This window comes from Xiphophorus maculatus, chromosome 6 (genome assembly GCF_002775205.1).
Source record: "Xiphophorus maculatus strain JP 163 A chromosome 6, X_maculatus-5.0-male, whole genome shotgun sequence".
Lineage (NCBI taxonomy): Eukaryota > Metazoa > Chordata > Actinopteri > Cyprinodontiformes > Poeciliidae > Xiphophorus > Xiphophorus maculatus.
The window spans coordinates 1,059,682-1,072,914 of record NC_036448.1 but is presented as its reverse complement, the minus strand read 5'-3'; the positions used below and the strand labels follow the sequence as shown (position 1 = coordinate 1,072,914).

Genomic DNA, 13,233 nt, shown 5'->3' with positions numbered 1-13,233 from the left:
TCTCATGTCACCAGGTGATGAGTCTGAGCATTAATGTAGCTGTCACACGGTTCATCTAATTAGTGCTGCCATGGCATGTTGTAAGATTTCTCAGAGGAGGGAGGAGGCAGGAAAGCAATGGGTGATGGGAATAAGAACCAAGACCAAAAGTGTGCAAAATAGCGAGAAGTGTGTGTAAAGTAACATCTACATTTTATAGAAACAGGGTCAACATGCAGTCATCTCCATCATTTTAATGTAGATGTCAAAAAAGCACCTCTATTTAATACCTTCACTCAATTGGTCAACTCTTTGCACCAATATATTGCTCTCCATGGTCAGTTAGCCATGGTTCACCATTAAATTGTGTTTTAACACCTGTGTGCGTGAGAGTGTATAGCCTGCTTGACATCTGGTAATTTATGAGGTAATTAAGCACTGTAGGAATGAACGATCAAAGAAATGAGATGAGAAACAACCTTCAGGATGAATAAGGAGGCTTTCAGTTGGTTGCTGTGACAAAATGTAACAGAATATAAAGGAGGTACCAATGACAGCATCTCTCTATAATATGGTCAGCTATAACATCACCAAGGGACACACACACACACACTGACCAAAAAAAGGTCACCACCAAATAAAAAAAACAAATAAAAAAGTTACACAATAATATTTCACTGGACCACCTTTAACTTAGAGTATAGCACTTACAGTACTTGCTGTGTAGTTGCTTCCATAAGTTTCTGCAATGACCCCAGATTTGTTGCCATCCAGTGTTGAATTAACTCTTGTATTGATGATGGGAGATTCTGACCAGCAGCAGCAACCTCAGATCTTAGGGCTGCCCCACAGAGTGCCTGAGTCATGATGGGAGCATCACTTCTTCTGCTTCTCTTCTTACCCTGATGCGCCCGTCACTCTGGAAAAGGGCAAATCTGGACTCATCAGACCTCATGAACTTCTTCCATCGCTCTAGAGTCCAATCTTTATGCTCCCTTTCAGATTAAAGGCATTTTTTCCAGTTTGCCACTGATCACTGATAAGTGGTTTTCTTATGGTTGCTGCTGTTCATTCTCAATCACTGGAGTTCTCTTCACATTGTGTGGAAATGCCAATACTTATCCCAGAGTTTTGCTGTTGTTTTCCTCGATTTCATGTCACCAAGAGTTTTGGTGATCACCAATTCTGATCATTCAGGATTTTTTTCTGACCACACTCTATCCAGCTACTCATCCATTGTTTTCCTCAGTGAGAAGGATCAGCATTGTATGGCCACCGTTTCAGTGGGAGTCAGCCAGAGATGATTGCTCCCAAGTGACCTTTGCTCCCTCAAGCTTAAACTAAGATTCTGACAAGATTGAAACACTTGCATCTTTTTAGTTGACCAGAATTTATTCCTGACTTTGACTAAAATTGCAATAAACAATTTACTTGTTTTATCTCAATCAATCTTGAAGTGGATTGTGATACTGCTGCATTTAGTTTTGCTCTGAAGTATTCCTCTTTTGTACGTTTGTAAATCTGAAAGCCTTTGATTGTTAAAAAGTGGTGGAATCCACCATTTTAAAGGGAGCACAGCAACATTTTTGTCCTTTTGGTTTGGACATAGAGAAATTCACTGTGCTGGACCAAGTTCACTCAAACACAATGATGGTAAAATTTGTTTTGAATCCAATATCATCAGAACATAATGGGATAACTTTACATTTGAGCAAAGTATATTAACTGAAAAAGCAATAATGACTTGAAATAGCCATAGTAAAGGGGATGAAGGCTGAAAATGCCTAATAGAAAACTTCCCCAGGGTTTAACAGACAATGGTAGTTACTGTCACTCAAATTCAATCAGCAGCATTCGATTAAAAAGATGAAACACCATGGTTTAATTAGGGCATTTAAAATTATAATATACAGCTAAAATTATAATAGCCTTTGCTCAATAGATGGTGGAGTGTGGAGAAAGAAAATGTGATGAAAAAAGGAAACGTAAGATCAAGGTCATGTTATGGATAAAACTTCATGCTACAACAAAAGTTACTTCTTTGTTTTGTTCTTTTAGGCTGAAGTTCATACATTCAGAGGCTTTCAAAAAAAAATGAAAATCACAATTATGGCAAAATAAATAATAATTTAGTCTGTAATTTTCTTATTCATTTGAGATTAAGCTCATGTTCTGGGCAGATATTATAAAACCAACAAATATCAGGAAATAACTTAAATGATTAAAGTATATTAATCTACTGTGCTTCAATTTGTGGAAGCCTGAACTTGATGATCTTCTTGAGCTGTTAAAATGTAACCGCATTTATTCATATTCATTGAAAAAAAATGGTGAAGCACCAAGTCAAGCGCAGAGTACCAGTGGTCTGATTTGGACCTAGTCTGGTACACAGTGATGGGTGTTCTGTTTATTCAGCAAAGATTATAAGAAGTGTCATGGATTTAGCAAAAGACTTGCAGTCAGTTGATGGAGCATTTCACAGTCAATTCAAACAGGAAGTGAAGGTCACTAGATACAGAGGATTCCTCTGAGTGGACAGCACACTCTTTGAGAAGGTACAAAACCAACAAATTTGGTTGTACTTATGTAACAATGTCTTGAGGTTGCCCACACTCATTGGATAAACTAAAGTTATGTTGAAGAGAGCAGGTGGTCCCTAACATTTCCATGCCATGGCCCAATGAGCAGTAGCTTCTGTGAATGGACCCCTTTTTTAAACCCACAAATAATGCTACAAAATATGGAAAGAAACACTGGCTATTACAATGTTGTTTTTTCTCTTCTCATTTTTATTCACTATTCAAATAATTGTTACATTTGTTGAGCATAAGTACTGCTTCATGTCTTCTGATTTTAATTGATTGTGAGTTTACAGGATGTTTTGCAGGAGTGTCCTCCACAGCAGGGCTGCTTCTGTCATCACCCCCAGGTCCCCTGCCCTCCTTAATATGGGCCCAGTGTCTTAACAACAGAGGCACTAAGAATCCTCCTTTTTAGACTGAGGGCAGCCATACAAACTTATTTTGCTAAATTATTATTTTAGATAAATACTATTGTTGAGGGGCACAAGCAGGACTCCTGACACGCAGATAAAAATTATGAAAAAAAAGAACCTCAAAAAAGGGCACTTGGGGCATCAGGGTAGGGGCTGAAGGCCCCTCCGCCGCCCTGTCCTCTGAACATGCCTTCTTTCTTCAAAATGGCGTCTTTCAGGCCACATAAGGTCCCTTCATAAAAAATTTAAATAACAATAATAATAAATTTTACAGGAAAAAAAATCTAAATTAAAAAAAGGAAATAAGAGAGTGTTGATTAATCCAAGTAGAAATGCTTGTTTCAGCAACAGAGTGTTCAGCTGGAATTTCAAAACAGACAGCGTGTCAGAGTGCTTTGCGGGGAAATGGGAATATGGAATTCCAAATAGAGGAATCGTGTTGAACCAGGCCGACGTGCCACTACATTTATTAGGCACTTTTGTGCATATAAGTTGCACATTTACAAAATGGAGATGCTTTCTGTTCATGATGGCGCATTCACAAAGCTGGCATACCTCAACTTCTCAGCAGCTCCACCTACAGCAGCACTATTGATGCACGGCTCCTTCTTTAAAAAAGAAAAAGTATGAAAAGACATTGGGTTTGATGCTCCTTGAGTTAAATAACACTGAATGGAGTAAAATATGGTGCCACACATGTTTTGTGCGTACCCACACTTCATATGTGAGGCCCCAGGAAACTTCAACATTACATAGAACATAAAACATAGTTTTCAAGTTTTACATATTATTGCTTTGCTTTTACTGCACTATTCTGCGTATCTGTTAAACACTGCATTTAGAGTATAAATGTCATGAAGCAACAATCAATAAAAGTCTTCTACAGACAAAATGGCAGTCTACTTAAACATCAGAGAACCTAAATTAATGCCTTGCAACTGATTGTCAGGATTGATTTACTCAGCCAGTGACGCCACATGACACCTTGAATTGATGCTTTTGGAGGTTTGCCCACTAGAGGAGACCCCTGTCACACATGCTTTAAAGCAGTCATGCTGTGAAAGTGACAGGAGAAGGGTGACATGAGCGGGGAAAATTTGTTGTTGAGGAGGGGGGAAACAACCCCCCTCCTCAACATAAATGTTTCTCTTTCTGATACAGCCATGATAAGACATGAAAGAAAGATTCCATTAAATGTCACCTGTGAAAACAAGTTAATAATGTTAGAAAAGCTCAATTTCCCTGTTGCTCCATGTCTACCTCCCCTTCCCATGTTTACTAACATGTCAGGTTGTGTTTTCTGTGTACATTTTTGGGTCATGAAACTGTCTCCATTAAGTCTTTTCTTGTGTGTTGCTCTCTATACTTTTGGTTAAGACCCTTACTTTGATGTTAATGTTTTCCCCCTTGGGTTTAAATCCCTTTATGTCTTGATAGCTGGGGATACAATACATCAGTTTTTTGTGCCAGATTTTTACCACCGATTAGTTTTCATGCTGATTTATATTTATGGGAGGCGACAAGGCGGTCGAAACGATGCTAGTAGCTGTGCTTTATTTCACCCAAATTAGAATGTGCAAAGGAAAAGTGCTCAGCCACATGCATATGTACGATATTATATATCTGAACTTTTTTGTACAATGCACTTTTCAAAATTTGTCTTGCCAACTTCTAGTGTGAAAGCTGCACAAATTCAGGCTGGGACCAAAGTTGTGGGCTGGGGAGGTGGAGTGTGTGTTGGTGTAATGATGTATTCATGTAACGTTTGTATTTCAAAAAAATTATAATTCTTATCTGTTGGTATCTAAAGGCTCCTCTGCGAGTGTTACTATTTTTTCAAGTGCTTGAGGTGCTCAATAGGCTGTGCCATCCTGGACAGAGAGAATAATCTCACCTGTTATAAAAACGGCCACTCAGGTATTGGCTGGAAGATATCACTTATGTCTAAACTGAAAACAAGGAACATGACAGCATGTGGCTTATTTTCCATAAGATGTCTTTTTTCCATACACTTGAGGACTGTCATCTGATAAGACTTAGACTCTATTTTTATAAGTCAGGGAATGGAAATTCAACACTTTCCAAAATAAAGCCCTATAGGAAAAAAATGTAAGTAGCAAAGCACCAAATATTATAAACAAAATGATCTGCAAAGAAAGTAGCACTAAAGATATTAAAAGCTTTGGTACTGTTCCTGTTTACTGAGAAAAAGAAAAACAGATCCTGAAATAAATAAATTATGAAAATAAACTAACATATCTCATTGATCAAACTCTGAAATATGATTGGATGCTCGGCTGAACGTGGCTTCTCTACAGTGTGGCACGTACGTAAATGCCAGAAGTCAATTAAGAATACATGCAATGAAATAAGAACGGAAGTGAGGTCAAAATAAAAGCCCACCTTGCATTTAAAATGAAAATACAACTCATGGGAGTACTGTAATGCAAATCTTCTCAAGTAACTACTATTGTTCTGTTGTGTATGCATGAAGAATATGTAGTGTCATTCCCGAAAGAGATAATTTAGGATAGAGAAACTTTACTTTGAAATACATCACCAGAACATTAAACGCTTTATGCTAGCGTGAGTTCTCCAGAGCCTAACGTGTCACTTAAGTTCATGGAAGCATGTACAGGAGGGCTGACAGTAGAAACTGAAACCCGGACCGTTTGTGTTGTGAGTCGGAGTTACAGCCCGACCCCTGGAAGCTGCTGGTTGGTTCTCTGGTCAGGTAAGAGCAGCCATATCTAATACTGCCGAGCTCCGCAAAGAAACCAGTTCATTTAGATGAATATTCTGTATCAGCAACGCTTCTTCCACCTACCACGCAATAGTACAATATTTTACAGTTTGAATTAAAGCAGCCCAGAGTTCGGCTCATACTTCACTTTTGAAGCAACCCGATTTCACCACAAGGAATCTCATTTTTAGTTCACTTCAGCTAAAGTTCCCAGCTTAAAACCTGTATCAGTCTCAAAATAAATAAATTTACAGAATGAACGTGTAAGAATAATTTAGTGTTTATTTGACAAAAAAACAAACAAACAACAACAACAACAAAACTGTTACAGTGCGTTGTGCGGAAATAATAAAAAGATTAAGTCTAGAAATGAGTCCAAGGAAACACCTGAGTGAGGAGACGCATTCCTTACCAATCAGCCGGGGGATAACCCGGGGAGAAGCACGACGAAGCGGAGTGGGAGGAATTTGTTTCCTAAACTGAGGAAACTATTGTTTTCCCCAAGGATAACGTTTTGAGATAAATAATCTGTCCTTTTCTTCATGAATAAAATGTTACTCCATATAATTTAATTAATAGTCTGTGATCTCGCATATTCAACAGATCTGCGGATGTTGTTTGTTGCTCAGGTTCATGTCTTTATCTTTCCACATAAACACTATTATGTTTATACCAGTCACATGTTGTAAAAACAGCCACCAAGGTAGTGGGTGATGGATAAATCAGCACACTCAGCTCCTTTAGACTAGGAGCAGCAATTAGCAAATACCTGGTGGAACTGTGCATCTGCTGAGCTCATTATACAAAATACTTAGTGAAATGCTGGAACAAACTTGTTGTGATGACATACTGAAGGTGCGTGTTGAAAGAGCAAGAGTTTCTTAAAGAGACAGAGACTGATTTCAAGGCGTTAAATTGCAAAGTTAAATTTCTTTTAAGTCATGTTTAAAATACAGCATTTTGTAAGAATAATGTTTGTTTGTGCTATAAAATGTAAACTATGTGCCTGGAATATTCTCAATTCTACCACTATAAATTGTGTACAGATTATACCCATCTGGTCTTAAAAAATAACTCCAATGTAATTTAATTAGCTTTTTACTGTTAAAGGTCTTGACATTATCATCTAAATGATATGAGTAATTTAAGTAGTTTTACTATTCATTGGTTTTGTTGAATATGAATATTTGACTAAGATTCCAGTTTATACATTTCCATACTTTGAAATACTACTACATAATGAAATCAAATTATTAACTAGAATTGTCAACATGATCTTCATCTAATTCTATGTTGAGGAAAATCCAAAATCTGTAATGACTCTTTGCATAGTATATTTAAGAGTTTTTGCCTGTCCACCTGTTGCCATACTGCGTTTTTGTGTTAAAAAATGTGAAGTTGACTGGAAATTTTCAAAATAAAATGACAACAAAGAAATACAACTAGTCTTTTAAACTAGTCTTTCTGTAGGTTCTGTATGTATAAATCAGATGCCATTATCTTTTTAAATAGATAACTGCCTGTTTACTTATGTTTTATCTCATAAAAACCTAGTTTAATCAGTCTTTGCTATCACTGTTGCAGCTGTATAAAAAAGCATTTTAAGTAAACAATGCTAAGCCTGGTGGGGAGGCAAGTAAAGCCTGGTGGCCCACCATGCCTATAATATGCTGGAGGAAACCCCCTAGTTAAATATTGCTGTCATTGGCATTGTTTTGCTTTTATTTTCCCTTCATATTCTTCATTACATGAATAAATAAATAACAAACTAATAAACTAACTCAGTGGTCCCCAACCCTGGTCCTCATGTTTTAGGTGTTCCCCTGCTGCTGCACACCTGGGTTAAATGATTAACTGGCTTCTATAGCAATTGCAGAAATGCAAAGGAGGTAAATATGAACCAGTTGTGCTGGAGACTGGACTCATCAAAAACATGCAGGACAGTGGTCCCTGAGGACCAGGGTTGGGGACCACTGAACAAACTGACAATTGAATATGATTTGTTGATTTCCTTCTTATGTTGAACATAATCTATTTCCTTCTTAGAGGAGATTGTAAAATTGTTGAAATGGTATAGACCAGGGGTGGGCAATCCTGGTCCTCAAGTGCTGGTGTCCTGCAACTCTTAGATGTCTCCCTGATCACACTTGAATCCAACAGCTGAATCACCTCCTAAGAACAGTCAGGTTCTCCAGAGTCCTGCTAACGACCTCATTATTTGACTCAGGTGTGTTGAAGTAGAGACACATCTAAAATTTGCAGGAGACTGACCCTCGAGGCCTGGAGTAGCCCACCCCTGGTATAGACCAAGTGCACATATGAAGACACAAAGTCTAGAGAAAATGTATCTAATGTATCACCAATCTTTGATGATTGACTGGATTTACTGTAAATTTTTCGCTTTAGGTATAAATGATACCAAGTGATCTGCCAAAATTTAAAAATGATCTGGCAATAAATTCACCTAATTTAGACATAAACATGCAAAATACTTGCAGGCAATATACAACAGCTATTCAGTCAAAAGAACAACTGAAAAATCTGCAGTCAGTAAAATCTTCTTGACAACAGAAGATTTTACTGCCTTACTTATTTAACAGTAAGGCTCTCAGTACCATAAATTATTAGTCAAATAAATCTCAACATTTATCATGAAACAAATATATCAAATAATGTCAAGTAGTAAAGGAAACATTTATTCAAAGTCAAACAGATTGCATCAAAATAAACAATCCTGAGTTAATAAATCAAAACTTCCAGAGAGCAGCTAGCTGATTAATGCTGGTTCTGATTGGTTGGTTCTGACTGAGCTGAGTAATTCTGCAGAACAAGAGGAGGCAGAGGAGGTCGATTGTTTCAAAGATTTTCTCTCTTATATTAGGACATCGAAAGTTTTAATACATATCTAAAATCGTTTTGTTTAAGTTACATGCTCCAGCATTAAGCAGCTGTTCGGTGTGAGAGTCCACTGCTGGGTGGAGGTTGCAACAGATATTTACACAAATATCTGTGTAAATAATACACAGATATTATTTATCTGTGTAAATAATATCTGTGTATTATTTACACAGATATTTCCGTCTGTGAAATATTACTGCTAGTAGCGAGTAGCTGCAGTTCAACAGCCAGAGCAGAACCAGCGTCTTGCACCGCTAGCTCGAAGACTTGAATTATTTTTTGGGTTATTTGTTTAGTTTTATAACAGTGATGCTAATCGGGGTGAGTGCTGGTAGTTGTGTGCTGCTTTACCGAGAAGCAGTAAAGGGGCGGGGACGGAACAGTCTTATTTTAAAATGGGATCATTGCACTCTGGAAGTGAAGGGGGCGCCATTTTCTATATTATCCGCGGCCTCCCATTTTTATTTTCTTTTGAAATCTCTGATATCTTCACCTTTAGAAAGGATTTTCACTCTCAGCATGTATTTGAACTTCTCTCTTTTATTTACTTCAGAACAGCTCACAGTTTTTAACAAATGGGCTCTTTGCACCTGCAGCGCTGACGTCACAACCGCATGCGCAAATGCGGCTCTCTTGTTTTCCGCTTTGAGTTACCATGACAGCTAGAAAAGACAAAGTCTTATTTCAGACTCAAATAAAACAATACTATGAACATTGTTGTCTTCCTAATATAATGGGCTTTTAAGTTTTCATAGAATAGAATATAGAATAGAATAGAATTACTTTATTCATCCCAGCAGGGAAATTATTTCGCAGTTACAGCATAGAGACAAGACACACAACAACCACCACTGAGTAGCAATTGTAGACAAGATAAAATAAAATATAACATGCTGTCAATATAAAAAGCAGCTTAGAGCAGTCCTTGCAAAGATTCATAAAAATGCAGATACAGTATGTATATGTAAATATATGTACAGCAAGTGTGCCACAGTGCAGTTGTGCAAAATTGGACTGATTAGTGCAGAACAATGATTTAGCTTTTATTGTACAGTGAGATGGCATGTGGCAGGAAGGATTTCCTGTATCTGTCCCTACGACAGTGGAGCTGGAGCAGCCTATGTGAGAAGGTGCTCCGCTGTCTGTCCACTATGTGGTGGAGAGGGTGCTGTTTATTGTCCATAATAGACAGAACCTTCTTCAGTGTCCTCCTCTCCACCACAGTTTCCAGGGACTCCAGCCTTAGTCCCAGTACAGAGCCAGCTTTCCTGATGATTTTGTCCAGTCTATTAGAGTCGCTGGCTCTGATGCTGCTTCCCCAACACACAGCAGCAAAGAAGATGGCACCGGCAACAACACTGTGATAAAAGGTCTCCAACATCTTGCTGCACACATTGAAGGATCTCATGGATTTCCAAGCGGTCCTGAATTAAGAAGACGGTGGCTTGTAAATATTTGACGCTACCAGTTAAAGCTAACGCCGCACAGCAAAGTTTACAGCCTTCACTTCACTCCGGATCAACTTCTTCAGCCTAAAGAAGAAGGTAAAGGAGCCTCCTGTGTTATTTCCATGGAATCACTTCTGCATTCAGCCTGAAAGAGTTTATGGGAACTAGAGAGCAGACCAGAGCCTGACAGCCAAGCTACTGATACACACTGCTGTAAACACCGTCCTGCTTCACAAGAAGCATGCAAAACTAATAAAGCGAAATAACACAGAGACCGTAAGGAACACGGCCATATTTTTCTAAAAGCAACAACTTTGAACCTGAACAGTCACCTGAACTAGAACTCTGACACCAGAGCTGCTCTACTGTTAAGCTATGGGCTTGTTGTTCCTCAGGCTTCAGAAGCAAAAAGCCTGAACCGTAAAATCCCCGTTACTTGGTCTCTGACACTAACGACAATAAACACATGTAATATACTTGAACATAAGGTAAAAACATTGTCTGTTAATGAATGGATGAAAAATGTTTAGATACTTAAATAGAACATTTTTACAAGAAAAATGTCTAGCATAAGCTAAAGCTAATGTTAGCCACAAAGTTTAAAGAAAGTAAAACTCACCTTCGTATCTGTGTATAACGAGGCGAACATCTTAAAACCTTTCTCCAGCTTATTGTCGGGGCTTCGGATCGATGTTCATCATTAATTGTTACCTTGGACAAGCCCTGCAAACACCCAGTGTAAAGAGCCTTTTTCAATAGATCGGAAAAGATTGAGCCGCTTTTCCCCGAACGCGGAAGCTGAGGTGCAAAGAGCCCATTCTGTAGCTTTCGGTGTACTTCTAAATCTGCTCCCATCTTTTCGGCCCTGCTACTGCCTCTAGTGGTGTGGGGGTGGTAACACAACTAATCTAATTATATTACTAAATCAGAATACCACAAAGTTTGTATTATTTACTACTAATTTTGGCATTTCTGGCACCGTAAAAGCTAAATTACCTTATAAAACACGATATTTTTTAATTTTCTCAAGGATGTAGAGCTAATTAAATGACATAAACAATACTTTTATACATGATAAATATCCATATGTCTCCATCAATTACAGGAGGAACTAATGAAATAAGGAGGCAACATGATCAACTATAATAAAAATTCAATTTGCAATGTATACATAAGAAATTTAATTGAGCAAAAGTCAATAACAAACAAATGAATTTGGTACAGAAGAATAACCCAGGTTGTTACAACCAGGGTTGTTAAACAGATACAAGCAAAAATTCACATTTTTGTTTTTATGGTGCCATGTATATTATTCTGTATATTAAGAAGTAGAGTCTTATATATATGAAAAAATAAGATAGAACTATTTAGTTTATCAATGTGGTAATTTTCCTTCAACCATAAAACAATAAATCATATTCATATCATCACATTATCAACAATTTGTGAATAGAGCAAAACACTTAGCAAGCTACAGGTAAATGTTATAATTTAGTTAAGAATAATCATTGCACTGTCAATAAATTACTTCTAATAAATATTCTTAGCTGCCAGAGGAACACAGTAACGCCTTCATGAGCTCAGAGGTTCAAACTGACAAAAAACAAGGATGGATGCTCTCTACTAAAATATTTCTTGCCGTCTTTCATGTTCTTTCAGCCAACAGTTGAGACAGAGCGGTTTTTGGTTTTACCACTATTTACCTGCTGTTTTACCTGCCATTGAAAGTTTTCTTAAAAGATTGTCAGTTAGTCTGCAGCTCATGTGAAAAAAAACAACTGAGGAGATAAAAAGTTAAAACTTGACTTAAGATGTTGTTTTAACTTGAGTTGAGTTAAAACTCTAGTTAGAATGTTAGGTTTTAACATTTTAACTCACCAACCTCTACCTAACTAGAGGTTGTTAAGTACAGGGTTACAAGATCACTAGATCATCTTAAAAGATAGAGTTTAAGGAATGACACAAGAAATTTAAAATTTGCCACGGTTTCAACAGGTTGGCCCTCAAGTGAAACTGGAATCACTTTCAGGTTTTGTTTATCTCATTTAATTTGCTCTACTTCCTTAAGGAAATGAAAAGGTATGTTTTTTGTGAGGGAATTAATATTTTATGGTTCCAGTAATGCCAGAATTAATAATAAATAATCAAGACTTTGTGGTTTTCTGATTTAGTAATGTAATTAGATTAGTTGTGTTACCACCCCCACGCCACTAGAGGCAGTAGCAGGGCCGAAAAGATGCGACTAAGGAACAGATGTAAGAGTACACAGAAAATAGGCATCATGGTTTAATTGGGATACAATGTAACATTTTAAAGTTTTAGTGCAATTATAGCAATGACTTGACAAACAGGTGTGTCTTGTGAGTTTGGCAGGCTAATTAAACAATAATTTGATGTCATGATGTCTACTATCTTCCAAAAGAGCCTTTGTGGGAAAAAGAACAGACCTGACACTGACTCAATCTGCTGGAACACTACCTCTCCTGACTCTCAAATCTTACGTTTTTAATAAGCCACATTTCAAGACAAGCAATGAAATTCAGTATAATGAATTCTTTAAGAATTATGGTTTATTATTTTAAACTATTATTTATGCAATACTGTATACAAAAAAACCACTCATGAAATGAAAAGTGCACAGATGGTCTCAATGGACTGACATATTACAAAGCAACATATAAGTATTTCACCTATTTGTTGAATTTCCTTTTGAGCATATCTATAATTTGCATCTCGCATCTTGAAAAGCTGAAATCAATTTTACTTGATACACCATCTGCTGGGGCACCACTCATTTTCCTTAATGCTGAATGGGTGTACCCTCAAGAGTGGAGATTAGGAAGATTGTAGATGTTAGCTTAGATGTGCTAAGGCTGTTTCCACTGTTCGTATTAATGAAAATTAATTTTCACCATTGTTTAAGGCCTGGTGGACAATATATGTAGTGTCTGAGTATGTTACAGGGCTAAGCGTTCTGTTTTTATTGTAGAGATCCCAAGTTCAAACAGAAGTATAAACGTTTTTAGGATTTTTTTCCCCAGGTTTTTGCTTGTTTTTTATTAATCTATTTAAATAGTTTACAGTTAGATTTTGTTCAAAACCAGTCTGGCACAATGATTGACTTAGAAGTATCAGTGCATCAATGAAGTATCAACGCATTTAATTAATAA

The 13,233-nt window shown here is 37.2% G+C and overlaps 1 protein-coding gene across 3 annotated transcripts in view; it reads left to right on the top strand.

Annotated features, from left to right (window-relative positions):
- The first annotated feature begins 5,581 nt into the window (after window positions 1-5,581).
- LOC102219015 (protein canopy-1-like) overlaps window positions 5,582-13,233 on the top strand; it is a 49,806-nt gene continuing 42,154 nt past the window's right edge. For 2 of the 3 annotated variants that reach the window (XM_023335718.1, XM_023335717.1), the window contains exon 1: window positions 5,582-5,708. The gene's annotated coding sequence lies outside the window, so the exon portion shown is untranslated. The remainder of the gene's footprint in view (window positions 5,709-13,233) is intronic. The other variant, XM_023335719.1, reaches the window with a different exon arrangement.